Genomic DNA, 14674 nt, shown 5'->3' with positions numbered 1-14674 from the left:
GATGTCTTTGGAAGTCAGAGAAAATCTTGGTAGAAGGCATGGGAAATGTTAAACAAAGAACAAGATTTTTTATAATGGTGCTGTTGGCTTGTCATGGGTGAGTGGGGAAACCCACATTCCTTTCCATCTGAAGACCTTACAGAGAATCAAATTTCAGGAAAGATCTTTTTTTGCCATTACTTACATACTTCCAAGACTGCTCTGAATCAGATAAAAAAAAAAACTAAAATTTGATCTAAATAAATGCTTCATTTTGACTCTGACAGTCATTATGCTAAAGTGGCTTCCAAATCCTAATTAACAGATTAACTTAAAATTAAAGTTTCACAAAAAGACCATATAAATTTAGAATGTAGTGTAAAAGCCATAATTGAGGCTCCTTCACTGAAGAAACTGTCTCACTAGCTTTCCAAAACTATGGAGTATGAATCTGAAAAGAATCTGAATACAGCTGCCAATCTAATGCAGCTCCGGGGTCTAAGAAGTATGACAAACGGTCCCAAGAGTATGATCTCAATAAGAGCTATAAGAGTAATTCTCCATTTTAAAGGACAAGATTTTCACTTGGTTGTGGGAACTTCAATTAACACATTTAATTTTAAAACAGTAATAGTGCTAATTTATAATGTCTAGGTATTTATGTTTTATTATTAAAGAAAATTAAAGTAGAATTAATTACTATAAAAATCATAATTCTTGGTGCTTTCAAGGGGAAAGGGAGTTTATTATAGAAATGTGCAGCATGGAGAGATTCCCTGGATCACTGGAATATTCACTTATGTGAATGAGAAGAAAAGAGTTTTTATTTTGTAGTATTTCATTTAAAAAGTGATACAAGTGCAGGTTCAAATAAACATCACCATCATCCCCTGTAAATTTGTTAGAAGTTCCAATTTTCAGTATACACCCCAGGTTATGTTAATCTGATTCTCTCAGTGGACAGCCTTTTAACAAGTCCTACAGGTGCTTCATGTGCTAGTTCAACTTTATGAATCCTGTATTAAGCCACATTTGTTCTGTGAGGTGTGTTAATATTGTATTTTATTTTATAGTAAGAAAGTAAATAAAAAGTTTCAGAACCAGGTGTTATTTCAAAAGCAATGGGACACACTTTAAATATCCACATATAAACTCTGTGTTTATAAGATAAAATGTGAACAAGCATATATCAACCACAGCACTTTGAACTCAGAGAGGTAAAATAAAAGGTGAAGTTAAATTTCAGTTCCTTTACATTCTTTGCTTAGTAATTTGAATTGATTCATTTTTAGTAACTTAAATAATTTTAAAGTTTGAAGTATTTTTCAAAAATCACAAAAGCTAAGATTTTGACTACGGGTTTCCAGAAACTGAATTCTTACAAGCTCTGGTATTTCACAAGATGTTAATATGCATGCATTTGAAATGTATGGTGATCAAATAATTGTGTAAATTACCTCTCTGACTAAGGGAACAAAGTTTCAGTGAGACCAGAGAAATAATCCCTGTTGTGATATATTATGATTACTGACGACTATAGTTCATAATTATTTGTTGTTTATTTGAAGCTTGCTAAAATAATTTTAAATATCCTCACTATAAGGAACTGATGAGCATTAGAATTAACTCATATGCTAATTATTTCGTTTTCATCAACAATATGTATGTACTGAAAAATCATACTTACATGACAAGTACAATCATTACTTTTAATAAAAAATTTAAAAATGAATTTTAAATCATACATAGGAATTTGTGTAAATGTTATTAAGAATCCAGATACATATTTAACTTAGCCAGTACTTTCAATTTGTTAAAGGCTATGAATATTTATGTCATAAAATTCTAATACATCTCTGGAAGCTGCAACCATGGAAGTGGAAATTTTCAAATCTTGCAAGTTTTTGAGACACAAATGCACAGATACTTTCTCAAATCGGTGTTCAGACCAGTTAAGTTTCTCTCTTGAAATTAATCATAACACAGTATAAACATCATGGAAATCAGCAGTATATCAAGATCCATCTCCAAAATGAATTCTTGAATATTTTCAAGCATGCTACAGGGTAGCATGCTCAAAATTCCATGGAAAATTGAGAAATTTGGCTGAGATGACAACTATCATACTGAGATTTTTGTAGCATTTTTCTTGAGCTAGTTAGCAATTTTCTCTATCAGATAAGCTGTACAGACGTTGTCCTGGACCTCAGTCTAGATGGTCGTTCTGGAGTTCTCCTGCCAACCAGGCTCCATCTTCAACAAAAACTCTAGACTCTGAAAGCTAAAAATCATATCAACTTACTTCTATACCTATCAGAAAATGAACAAACACAATAGTAGCTCATTTGTGCATACCCATTTTAAGTTTCTGGCTGGAATAGCTCAAAGTTACTGGAGTTGTTTATTCCTTGTATCAGTCAACACTGAAAGATATAAGACCTCTGTCTCCTGGTGAAGGCCAGCTGCCTAACTTCATTCCATAGCATGCAGAAAAACAAAAGAAAGTTTCATGTGAACCAGCTATCCTTTGTATTAAAAATTCATATATATGTATGTATATATACTGTGTATATATAATATATTGTAATATAAAACTATATAATATAAAACATACAATTCTTCTTAACTGATAATGTTCAAGTTTTCTGTTCTCCATCCTACTTCTTCAGTCTCTACTAAAATACCTAGTCACCATAGTATTAATTACAGATGAGTTCAGTTCACACTGTACATTCTTTCCTGACTTGCTCAGTTACTTTACCTATACAGCCTAGGCCCAACTGACCATTGATGGGCTTCGCCATCAGTGAACTAGATCCTCCTGCATCCAATAAAAATCAAGGAAATATCCCACAGAAACACATATAGGCCAGTCTAGTACAGGCAATTTCTCAAGTGGACTTTAGTTTGTTTGAAGTTAACAAAATTTAACCAACATAAGGTACTTAACAAACAAGAATAAGCCAATAGCATTAGAGAAGTTTGGTTTTATAAGGAACCATATATATTATTAGAGGACAGAAATAGAAATCTTAGTCAATGAACTATAAATCATATTTCTTAGTAACAGTTGTAAAATACCCTACAGGAATATTAAACTCAAACCTTGAAGTAAGGTTTTAATTTCTCTTTCATGGAACTTAATATTCAATGTAAATATACTTATATGTATATTTATACATATATACTTCTATATGTATATGCATATATGGGAACAAGCTATTTAAAGTTTTCAAGAATCATTGGGAACAATATATTTCAGATTTCATGAATTTTAGACTTTGAAACACCTGCATATACATAATGAAATATCTTAGGGATACACAACAATTTTAAGAACAAAATTCATTTCGTGGACATCTTTGGACATAGTCAGAAATTCATTGTATGCATTGTTTTAGTGCACCTGCATTTAACTGTTACTGTTTACATAAGGTTAGGTGTGAAATTTTCTACTTGTAGCATCATGCTGGTGTTCAAAAAGTTTTGATTTAGAAGATTTGGATTAGAGATCAATATATACAGATATATACATCAGAATGTATATGTACATACTTGAATGAGGAATTTTCTTTACTCTAAACATTGCTTTAGTTGTACTCTACCCAATTTTATGTGTAAAATTTCTAGTATGATTTTCACTGAAGTTTTAATTGTATTGCTTGTTTATACTTTTAAATTCAAATACTATCATATTTTGGGGAGTTTTATTAAATTTTATTAAATACATTAATTTTTCTTTTATTAAATATTTTTGAGTATTCATACATGCTTATAATGTGCTTGTATCCAATGAATCTTCATTCCCTCTCCTATGTCCTTTCCCCTTTTTTCTTAGAACCACACAGGCTGTCTCTTTTTGGTTTCTTTCAATTTAATAGCTACTTAGTACATTTCATGCTGTCTGTGTGGGAATGACTGCACCATCTCCTGGAGCATAAGAGGCTAGCAGGGGTTGTATCCTTGAAAAGAAGTGAACATCTCTGCCTATTGGGAATTTTTTCTCCTTTTTCCTGACTTAACATTGTATAAATCTTGTATGTTCTGTCTCAGGCATTGTAAATTCATGTGTTTAATAACACTGTCATGTCTGGCAAATACCATTTCAGAAGAGACATAAACTTCTTCTAGCTGCTAGTCTTTTGACTCCCTCTTCCATTATGATTCCTAAACCTATGGGGAGGATGAGTGGCTTTTTATTATTATTATTTATCTGTTTTGATTGGTATCTTACTTTATTGTGGTCCAGGAATATATTCTGAATAATGCTAATTCTTTGGAATTTATTTTGACTTCTTTATGTCATGCTGAAATATTGCCAACATATGCAATCTATATAGAAACTATATATAAATCTATATAGAACTCAAAATCTATTTATAAGCCCAAAGTTAACTGTCTTACGTGATATTATTTATAGTTACTTGCAGCTAAAATCATTGTAGTTACAAATGAGACTTAATTTTATAAATTGTTTTTACTGCCTTTCTACACAGTTGGGACTGTCCAACATATACTGTACAATTTTATCATGATACTTATATTTTAAATCTGTAATATCTTATTTATTTAAATGGGTCTTCCTTAAGACTACTGTAGCAAAAGTTCTATAATTTTTCATTGGCAACCTGTGACTTACATAGCATAAAGAATAATCTGTTAGCATGTTATTATCACTTGAACTAACAACATTTTGAAAAGCAATGGAATAAATATAATATGAAAATTATTTAAACTGTATAATAAAAGTTAATACAAAATACCAGATGTTACAAAAATATTTAGTTGTACATGTTTGTATGTATGTTATATCCTTTTGATTTTAGAATATCAATGTTTCCCATTAGTATAACCAATCTAAAACTACAGAAACAGAAATGCAAATATAATAATGTGATTCACCAATGTCATATTGCTTGTATCAAAATCCAATTACCATTCTATAAAATATTTCCTGAATGTAGTTAGTTAATAGTAGTACAAGATTTTACATGTTCATTTTGTTTTTATGAAACTTTCTCTTTCTAAAAAGACATAAATCATATATAAGTTTTTATGACATGATAAAGAATGAGCTGGTGTGTCTTCAACCTGTCTTCCTCATAGTGATATCTTCCAAAACTATAATGCTGGGCTATAGCCAAGTCATCCAATAAAATCATTTCTACCACCTAAAGGTACCCCTTTTTCAAGACCATATTAAATTCTTTCCTGTCCCACTTTGAACCCAGAAAGCAAAATCTTAGTGTTTTATCTAATGTCACTTAGTATAAGAGAAGGTAAGGCAAGATTTGGGAAAAAGTTCCCTGGCTTCAGATTTTGTTGTACTTCTTGATAGTAATGACAATGTTGTTAAAACGCCACTGTCAGTATAATGATAGAAATGTGCTAAGACGGTCTTTATTATGAGCATATTAATAATCAGGCATGAAAATTAGAGACTTTATGCGTTTATAGATATTCAAGAATTGTGTAACTTCCCACCATATTTAACATTAAATAATTATCCACCGAAAGGTTTTTGTTAGAAGAAATTAAACTGGAGAGATGGCTCCGAAGTTAAAAAAAAAATGAAGCTGGAGATACGGCTCAGGAGTCAATAAGAAATGAAGCTTGAGAGATAGCTCAGGAGTTAAAATTATTGGATTTTCTTCCAGATAACCGAGGTTCAATTCCTAGCGCCTATATGGTATCACCAATACCCGGAATACAATGTGTTCTTCTGGCCTCTGTGAGCAGAAGGTCTACACATTGTTGCTGCGACATATATATGTAGAGAAATATCCACACACATAAAAATAAATAATTAAAATACATGCTACTTGAGTTTACTAAAATTAATTGATGATATTTAATGGAAGCTATCTTGTTGAGGCTTCTATTGCTTGGATAAAACAACACTATAAAAACAATTTGTGGAGGAAAGGGTTTACTTCAGATTATAACCAACTCTCAAATCACACCCCATCACAAATGGAAATCAGGGCAGGAATTCAAGGCAGGAATCTAAAAGCAGAATCCATGGGAGGACACTGCTTACTGATTTGCTCCCATTGCTTGCACACCCTGCTTTCTTACACCATCCATCACTATCTGCTCAGGTGTGATGGAGGTGGGTCTTGTATTTATCTGTTGCTTTTATTGGTTAATTAATGAAGAAAACTGCTTGGCCCTGATAGGACAGAAAATTAGGTAGGCGGAGTAGACTGAACAGAATGCTGGGAGAAAGAAGCCAAGTCAGTGAGTCTCCATGAACACAGCCCACCGCTGGTATTACTACAGAGTGGCGCCACTCCTTCAACACAGGTGTATCTCCACCTAGTGAATTGGATCCTCTCAAATCAATAATCACTTAAGAAAATGTCCCACAGACTTGTCCACAGGCCAATCCAGTGGAATCACTTTCTCAGCTAAGGTTACCTTTCCCTAATTGATTTCAACTTGTAATAAGTTGACATAAAACTGGCAAGCACAAAAATTCTGCAGTATTATTACCTACATCCCTACTGTACTAATTAGATTTATATTGCTGTGATAAAATACTGTGACCAAAACCTACTTTGGGAGGAAATGGTTTATTTGCCCTTACAATTCTCAAGTTGTATTCCATCTTTGAGGGAATTTATGGAAGGATCTTAAGGCAGGAACTGAAACAGAAGTCATGTATAATCACTGCCTACTTGGCTTGCTCCCTACTGCTTGATCAGTCTGCTTTCTTATACACTCCAAGATTCTCGGAGGTGGCGAGGTGGCATCACCCACATGGGCTCGGGCTGCCCACATCAATAACTAATTAAGAAAATTATCATACAGAATTGACTACGAGGCAATATTATGGAACCATTTTCTCAATTGTGGTTCCTTTTCAGAGAGCATTGGTGAGGGAGCAAAAGCTACCTACTCACTTGAAAGAAATGAGCTGTCTGAAATCCTAAAATAAAATTGTCATACCTTTTAGAGAAAATATTGAAACAGAAGTTTTTAAACATACACCACCTTGAAAGATTAGTCATTATGGATTATAGAAGGAATGGGACCATTTTATACACTTTCCTCCTTTCTTTGATGATCTAATTTAAGAAAAAGTCATTGAAAGCTGTTGAGATGCTTCAGTAGCTAGACAATTACAATCAAACTTTATGACCCCAGTTCAATCTTCATAACTTACACGGTAGAAAGAGAAACAAGCTTCTTCCTCTGATCTACACATACACATCATGGTACACACATAATTTAACAATCTTTCTGAAAATAGCACCCATAGGCTCATATATTTGAACCTATAGTTGATAGATCTGTTTAGAAAGGATTAGGAGATGTGGTCTTGTTGAAGGAAATATGTCACTGGGGGCCTGCTTTGAGGCTTCAAGAGCCCATACATTTCCCATTTACCCCCTTTTCTCTGCCTGGTGCTTGCGGATCAGATGTAAATAAGCTCTTAGCTACTGCTCCAGTGCCATGTCTGACTGCCTGATGCCATGCTCCCTGCTGTGATGGTCATGGATTCCAACCATATGGAACCATGAGCACCTAATTAAGTGTTCCCTCTTTTATAAGTTGCCTTACTCATAATTTTTTTGTCATGGCAATAGAAAAGTAACAAAAACAGTATCTCTGTATGTGTATCCAAATATTCCATGTGTGTGTGTGAGAGTGTGTTTTTGTATAGTAGCAGTAATAATAATAATAATAATGGCAATAATAGAGAAGGTCAAGAATTTGAGAGACATGTATGTCATAGGAGGACATTAATGTGGGAGGGGGAAGGTGAAAATGGTGTAAATGCAATACTCAGGTATAAAATTCTCAAAAATTAAAATGAATCAGTCATAGAAAATGTTTGGGATCAGTGAGTCACTGTGGCTTCATGTGTTAATTTGCAATAAATTAATCCATTTCAGTGTGTATGCATGAATGTGTGTGTAGAGAAGCTAATTCCACTTGAAACTGAAATGAATTCACAGCCATTACTTCATAAGAAAAGCAAGTTTTTGAAGATCATTATAGTTTTATATTCCTTTAAAAGCATCTGTAATTAATATGTACTTTTCTCTGTATATATTGTCTTCAGTTCTTATTTCCAGTGACTCATGAGGAACTGTGGAAGAATTCAATATCAGCCTTTTAGATTTCACCTAAAATAAATTTTTTGTTTCATTTTTTACTACATTTTAGATGGAACTTTGCTTGCCAGCAAGTAAAACACTGCTTTTCTTCTATGATTTTCATCTTGACTGCACTTAAAAATTTCTTTATAACATTTAATTTTTGTCAGGTACAGTGTGCTTTGGTGGGCATTTACTAAAACATTTTCTTATTTTCTCACTGTTGCAACAGCAGGACCTAAAACTGAATTTGCCATCTGTTTCTGGTACAATGCAACATTAAATGTACAGGATCTACAGCTAGACCTTTTTATACAGAAGGGGTAAGGCCACTGCTTTCTAGATTTTTTTTCTGTCTGAATGGGAAAGTGAGTTGTTTAATTCTGTGCTGGCATCTTTCCCTTCACGTAAACAGTTTGAAAAGCTTTTGCTCTTCTCTGGCCCAGAGTTGGTCTAACAGCCATGAGAAACGGCACTCCTAGAAGCCTTAAGGAAATTGCTGCTATTTTGGTTACTTTTCCATAAAAGTGTAATTTTCCTAGCAGCATTTAGTCTTGCTACTATTTTCCACTCTGTGTCCTTAAGCCACAATCCACTCACTTTCAATTGATTGCTTTCAAAATTCCACTTTAGTGCCCAATATGAGAAATATATGCCATTATTTTCCAATTTTGTTCTGTGAGGAGATTCCCTAAAGCTGCACTAACCACATATGACTGCTCAAATTTGAATTCATTTTAAACAAATACACCTTGGTTTTATTTCCAAAGCACAGTGGCAATATGTGAAAAATGGTCGTGATGTATAGCAAAACAAATGTGCATTATTTCACTTTCTATCACTCGGAGACAGTACTACAACAAAGTATTACAAATGCTGGGGTTCAAAGACACTTTCCCTGAGTGCTATTAAGTTAAAATTAACATCTTAAAGTATTGATCTTGGCCGGGCGGTGGTGGCGCACGCCTTTAATCCCAGCACTCGGGAGGCAGAGGCAGGCGGATCTCTGTGAGTTCGAGACCAGCCTGGTCTACAAGAGCTAGTTCCAGGACAGGCTCCAAAACCACAGAGAAACCCTGTCTCGAAAAACCAAAAAAAAAAAAAAAAAAAAAAAGTATTGATCTTGAAGTACAGAAATGTGAATATATTCTTTGGGGGTAGATTTTGCTGTATCTGTCAGCATTTTATGTTTGTGTAAGCTTTCTACAATTCTGATACATTGTTGCTGTTATTCAAAGAGCAAGTAGTACAGGGTTTTGTTGAAATGAGACTGAGAAATAGAGGAACTTAGAGAAAACAGATGAGTTCATATTTATTTCAATGCATAGTTCATCATGAATAACTTCTAAAATATCACTTGTTCATGTTAACCAACTACGGAAATGTCTCCAAAATGTGAGCTTGGTAATAGACTGTCCTTTCCCAAAAACTCCTATACCAAGTTGTGCTACAAACCAAATTTGTACCATTGACAATTAGCATTGCTATCAGACCACTGGGAAGTAGTGAGCAGGACTGGGCTGCTTTTTCTGTCCATTCACAAAGCATACTCTCCACTTTGTTCTACAACTTTCTTCCATGGCTTTAGGGAACCCCGTGGGCAACCTTTCTAGAAGGAGGTTTGTCTTTTTAATGTATTACAGCACAAATACTGATCCTATGAAGATATTTTTGTAAAGTATACCTATATTTTTCTGATAATTTTGATGAATTCTTCTGAAACTCATCCACAGATATCCATTTTTCCACTGCCATTTGCCTCTGACCCCTTGGTATCTGTCAATACCTAAGTCTGTCTTCCAGATGGTATTTTGTGTAGCATTACTACATTCCAAATTGCTTGGGCAAGTTCCCCTCTTTCATTGCTCTTTTTGTGGGTAATCTTACAAATTTTTCAGTATTATCATTACGGATGAACTTTAAGTCTGTTTGGTCACTGTTCAATGGCATTCATTTGTTTGAAAAGCAGTTCAAGTGTTACGGGTCTGGATCACAAAGAGATTCACCAATCTGGCAATTAAAAAAAAAAATTTAACAATTAAGAGGTCTATTAATTACTGGCCAGGACCATGGATATGGGCCAAGTCTATACCCGTAACACATGCTCAGAATACGGCTTGGAATTACATTAGTCAGGGCCTTATAAAGGCAAACTTCACAAGGCTATGTATTTCCTGCCTACATATGATTAGAGACAGACATAAATCCTGATATGCTTCCTGCCTAGACACTTCCTATCTACTTGCGATTAAGCACACATTCTGTACAATTGGGGCAAGAAAGCTTGTTTACAAAAGTGAAAACATGTAACTTTACTTTACATGAACAATAGCTCCTAACATTCCAAGAAGTTATCTGTCTCTGGGCAAGTGAGACTTACAGGGTAGAGACATTTTTGCTTTATAGATCTCTTAATCACAGTAATTAAAACTTAAAATGTAACTTTAGCCATCACACATTCTCAGAGCAGTAGAGCCCTATCTTCCTGTTGGCAGAGGCTAATCCCGTGTGTGAACTTGCTAATTTGAACTCTCTTGCAGATTCTAATAGTCTCTTCATGTATTCTAGAAAGATCTTTATTTTCTTTTTACTAAAATATTTGCATTTTTCTCTGCTGTGAAGTTGTATGCTTTAATATTGTTTATTTTTTTCCAGGTACTCAATCTTTGGTTTACCATATTTTTGCCCTTCAACATGGAATGATTTTTTTCATAGTTTCAGAAGTCTATATTTGATTTTCTTGATGTTTCAGGCAAATTATTTCATGGTTTGTGTGAAATACATTGAGGTATTGTAACACTGTAATTCAACCATATTAACACACACAAAGAGCTACATACTTTCAATACTTGACAAATCAACCCTTAGCTTTAGGTTTATCTGAGGTCTATTCCAGGTTCTATACAACTTTTTAGTCTTATCTTTAACTGTTCCTGCACATATGTGGTTCAAATGGGATAGACTTTTTTTGTCCTGTTACTGGCATGGGAAGCGTCCTTCTTACTGACTGTCTAGAAATTCCTAGGAATCATGATAAAGGTATATTGTAATCATAATTGAACATCAGGGAAGGCAGATAGGACACTAGAGTGCCTAAGGGGTTTTTTCTAAGGAATTTGTTCCGGTAGCATACATCCTTGTAGACAGGTCTTCCATAAGAGACAAGACTATAATCATCACCTTTTGTCTTTCTTATGCAAGTTTCCTTTCTCATATATTTTCCTTCCTTCCCATCTTTCTCTCCTTTTCTTTCAATGTTCCCTTCCCTTCATTTTTTGTTTATCTCTGTATTTCCCTATCTACTTCTCTCTCTTCCTTCCTCCCTCTCTTCCCCCTCCTTTCTGTTCCTTTCCTTTCTTTTCTTCTTTTCTGTCATATTTTCTCTCTATCTGTTCTTTTTTTGGACTTTTTTTATCCTTTCATTTTCCTGTCTTTCATCATGTCCTTATTTATGTATTCAAATATATTGATTACAATAATTTCACCTTGGTTCTGCATGCTTCCCATATTGACTTGTCAATTATACTTCAGGGCTTTTCCCCATGGACAAAATGTTTTCATATTTAAAATTTAATTTGGTTAAATATATTTGAGTATGTAAAAAGAGACCTTTTATTTTATTTTATTCTGCCAAGTCTACTGTTTATCTTTTTCTGATGCCATTACCAATTTTTCTAATGATGTCCCTGAATAATTAAGTATCTAAAACACCAAATAATGCAAAATATAAATTAGTTTTCAAAGAATTTTTAATTTCTCACAATAATTACCTTAAATCATTAGTGATGATATTATTCTGACTGTTTTATTTCTGTGATGCATATGCAGTTCATAATTCTGGAACTAAAAAACTAATGTATACCTCTCTCTTCTTTGTTTTTCTAAAACAGTGTTTCACTGTTTAGCATTGGCTATCTTGAACCTCACTCTATAGACTAGGCTGGCCTCAAAGCCCCAGAGATCCACCTGTTTCTGCCTCCGAAGTGTTGAGATTAAGTGCAGAGCCTCCACAGCCCATCATAACTTTCATTTTCAGTCAAAGTTTTGCAAATGGCTTTCCAGGTTTTTCAATGGATATTTTAAGTGTTTTATATTGGCAATATTACCTGTGTACTGAAATATAACCCAATAAGTACAGCCAAAAAGCTCACTGGAACATCACATTCTCTAAATGATCTATTATAACAATAAAAAGTTTATTTTTGAGTTTTTATGCCATTTCTCATACTATAACTCCACTTATTTTATCCATGTTTCTAAACTACATTTAGATAAATAAGGGTGCCAGGAAATTTCCAGACTTTGATATAAACAAATCAAGTAATTCCCTCCTTTTAGTAACATAGAGACTCACTATAAACAATTTAAAATAATTTTTGACAACAGAAAATGAATGCGCTTCACAGTGTAACTAGAAATTTTCTAGTTGGACATTATAAAAAGAAGAGTAACAAATATATATGCAATATATTATATTTATACAGTTGTATACAAAATATTATAGTTAGTAAAATTTTGACATGAAATTAATATTAAAATACAAATGAACAGACCAAACTGCATGGAGAAAAGTCTACAAGGTCTTAACCTTATGAAAAGAACTATAGTGCATGAGAAAAGCACGGGAAAGCTGGGAGTGGGAGTGGGTAGCCTTCTTTAGAAAACAGCACACCAGTGGATTATCCAGTGCGAAACAACCCTGAAAACATACACACATGGAGTACCATATGGACCAAGTAGGTTATATTTGAGACTAAATGGGTAGGTGGATAGATTTGCACATATACATCCATGCAATAACAATTAGTAGAAAACAAGGTCATATATTTGAAAGAGAGTAAGGAGGGTCGTATTGAAAGATATTGAGGGGGGAGAGGGAGAAATGTTATAATTAAATGAAAAATAAAAAAGCTTATTAATGGAATATCTTATTTTAAATGATAAATTACATACAATCATGCATATTTTACTATTACAGCATCTTTGTTTGTGGAATTGTCACATTTCATGTACTTGTATATAAAAATGTTTAGTGGCTACCTATTAAAGTAACATGGTGATGTAATAGTGTTTAATCATAAGTAATGTATTGGTTTTCCCAGGGTGGTCATCTTCAGAGAAGTAAGTCTAGAGATCTCAAAGACTAAACAAACTTTAATCCATAAATTTGAAATTTTATAAGCATTACTATGTGTTAAAATGTTGTAATTACTTCAGTTTCTAGATTGTGTTCAGTTTCTAGCACCATTTTCCTGTATGTTGATTCATTTAATGTTGTTGACAGATCTTTCAGGCAGAAATAACATTATCTGTCATGAGTTCATTTTGAAGATTAAATTAACAGAACTGAGCAAGAACTTTTAGCACAGTGCCAGAAATGCCAACTAGAACTCAGGAATACTTAGAAGTTGTCATTACCATGATTGTCATTAGCAATCTCAACAAGAATAAATCACTGTTAATAAACTGAGAAGCTTGAGACTTAAAATCTTATTAATGGCTTTAGACATATACTTGATAGTAGCTTAATTTAATATAATTCTATATGTAACATTCACTAAATGTCTATAATTATTAATTATAATATTGGGACAATGACAAAATTTATAAATAGATAAGTAATTAATTTCCATGCTCTGACATAATTATCATACCAAAACATCCAACTTTGTATCTCTACATATCTGTCTTCCCTACACAGCTAATAACCCACTTAAATCTTGATTTATATACAAATATGAACTCATTTTACAAAATCATTTTTATGAAAATTGCTTCTCATGTACAATGAAAGATAGTATATATCTGGCTCTGGAACATAATTTCTTAAAGTTTATATTCTCAAATCAATTCTCCAACCTAACTAAAATACATTTGTGTAAGTATAGAGATGGGGACTTTTCTTGTTTCAATAGCTTCTAGCATGAATTTGGCCTTGAAACATTTCAACTTTTAATTATGTTATGTTGCACTTTTAATAACTTGAGTCATATGCTTAATTTTAATACCTGTGCACTGTCATTAAAATTAATTCAATAAAACGTTGATTAGACAAAATAATATAGAAACATTAATCAAAATAAAATACTTGTTCTTAGAGAACGTGTAATCTAAGTGAGAATCGGGAATCAGGCATAAGTAAGTCATGTACCATAAAGTAGTACTCAAATAGTGTAGCACATTTCCAGGCTACAGGCAATCTAATGTTCCTTTGTCTGTACTTTTTCAAAATTTAAGATGAGCAAAGATAACAATGGCATTTTGAACAAACAGTTGAAATGTATGAAAACTGTAAGAAAGGAATAACATGAATTAATAGAAAACTATGAACAAAGGAATTATCCCATCCAAGTACTCTAAGGTAGATGACATGGTTCAAATATAAAAGATTTCCAATAAGTTCCCATTTTGAATGCTTAGTTCTTCTTTGAAGCTGTTATTTTGGAACATTGGAGTTAAAATGGGGCACGAAGTCAAGGGGCATTATGCCTAATTTCTGTCTCCTTCTGTCTCTCCTGGTAAATTCTAAGACCACCAAACGGTTCCTGTAACTGGAGTGCAATGTCCTTAGGGAGCGGGTAAATATGAAG

Source organism: Chionomys nivalis, chromosome X (genome assembly GCF_950005125.1).
Source record: "Chionomys nivalis chromosome X, mChiNiv1.1, whole genome shotgun sequence".
Taxonomy (NCBI): Eukaryota; Metazoa; Chordata; class Mammalia; order Rodentia; family Cricetidae; genus Chionomys; species Chionomys nivalis.
Note: the sequence above shows the minus strand (reverse complement) of the source record.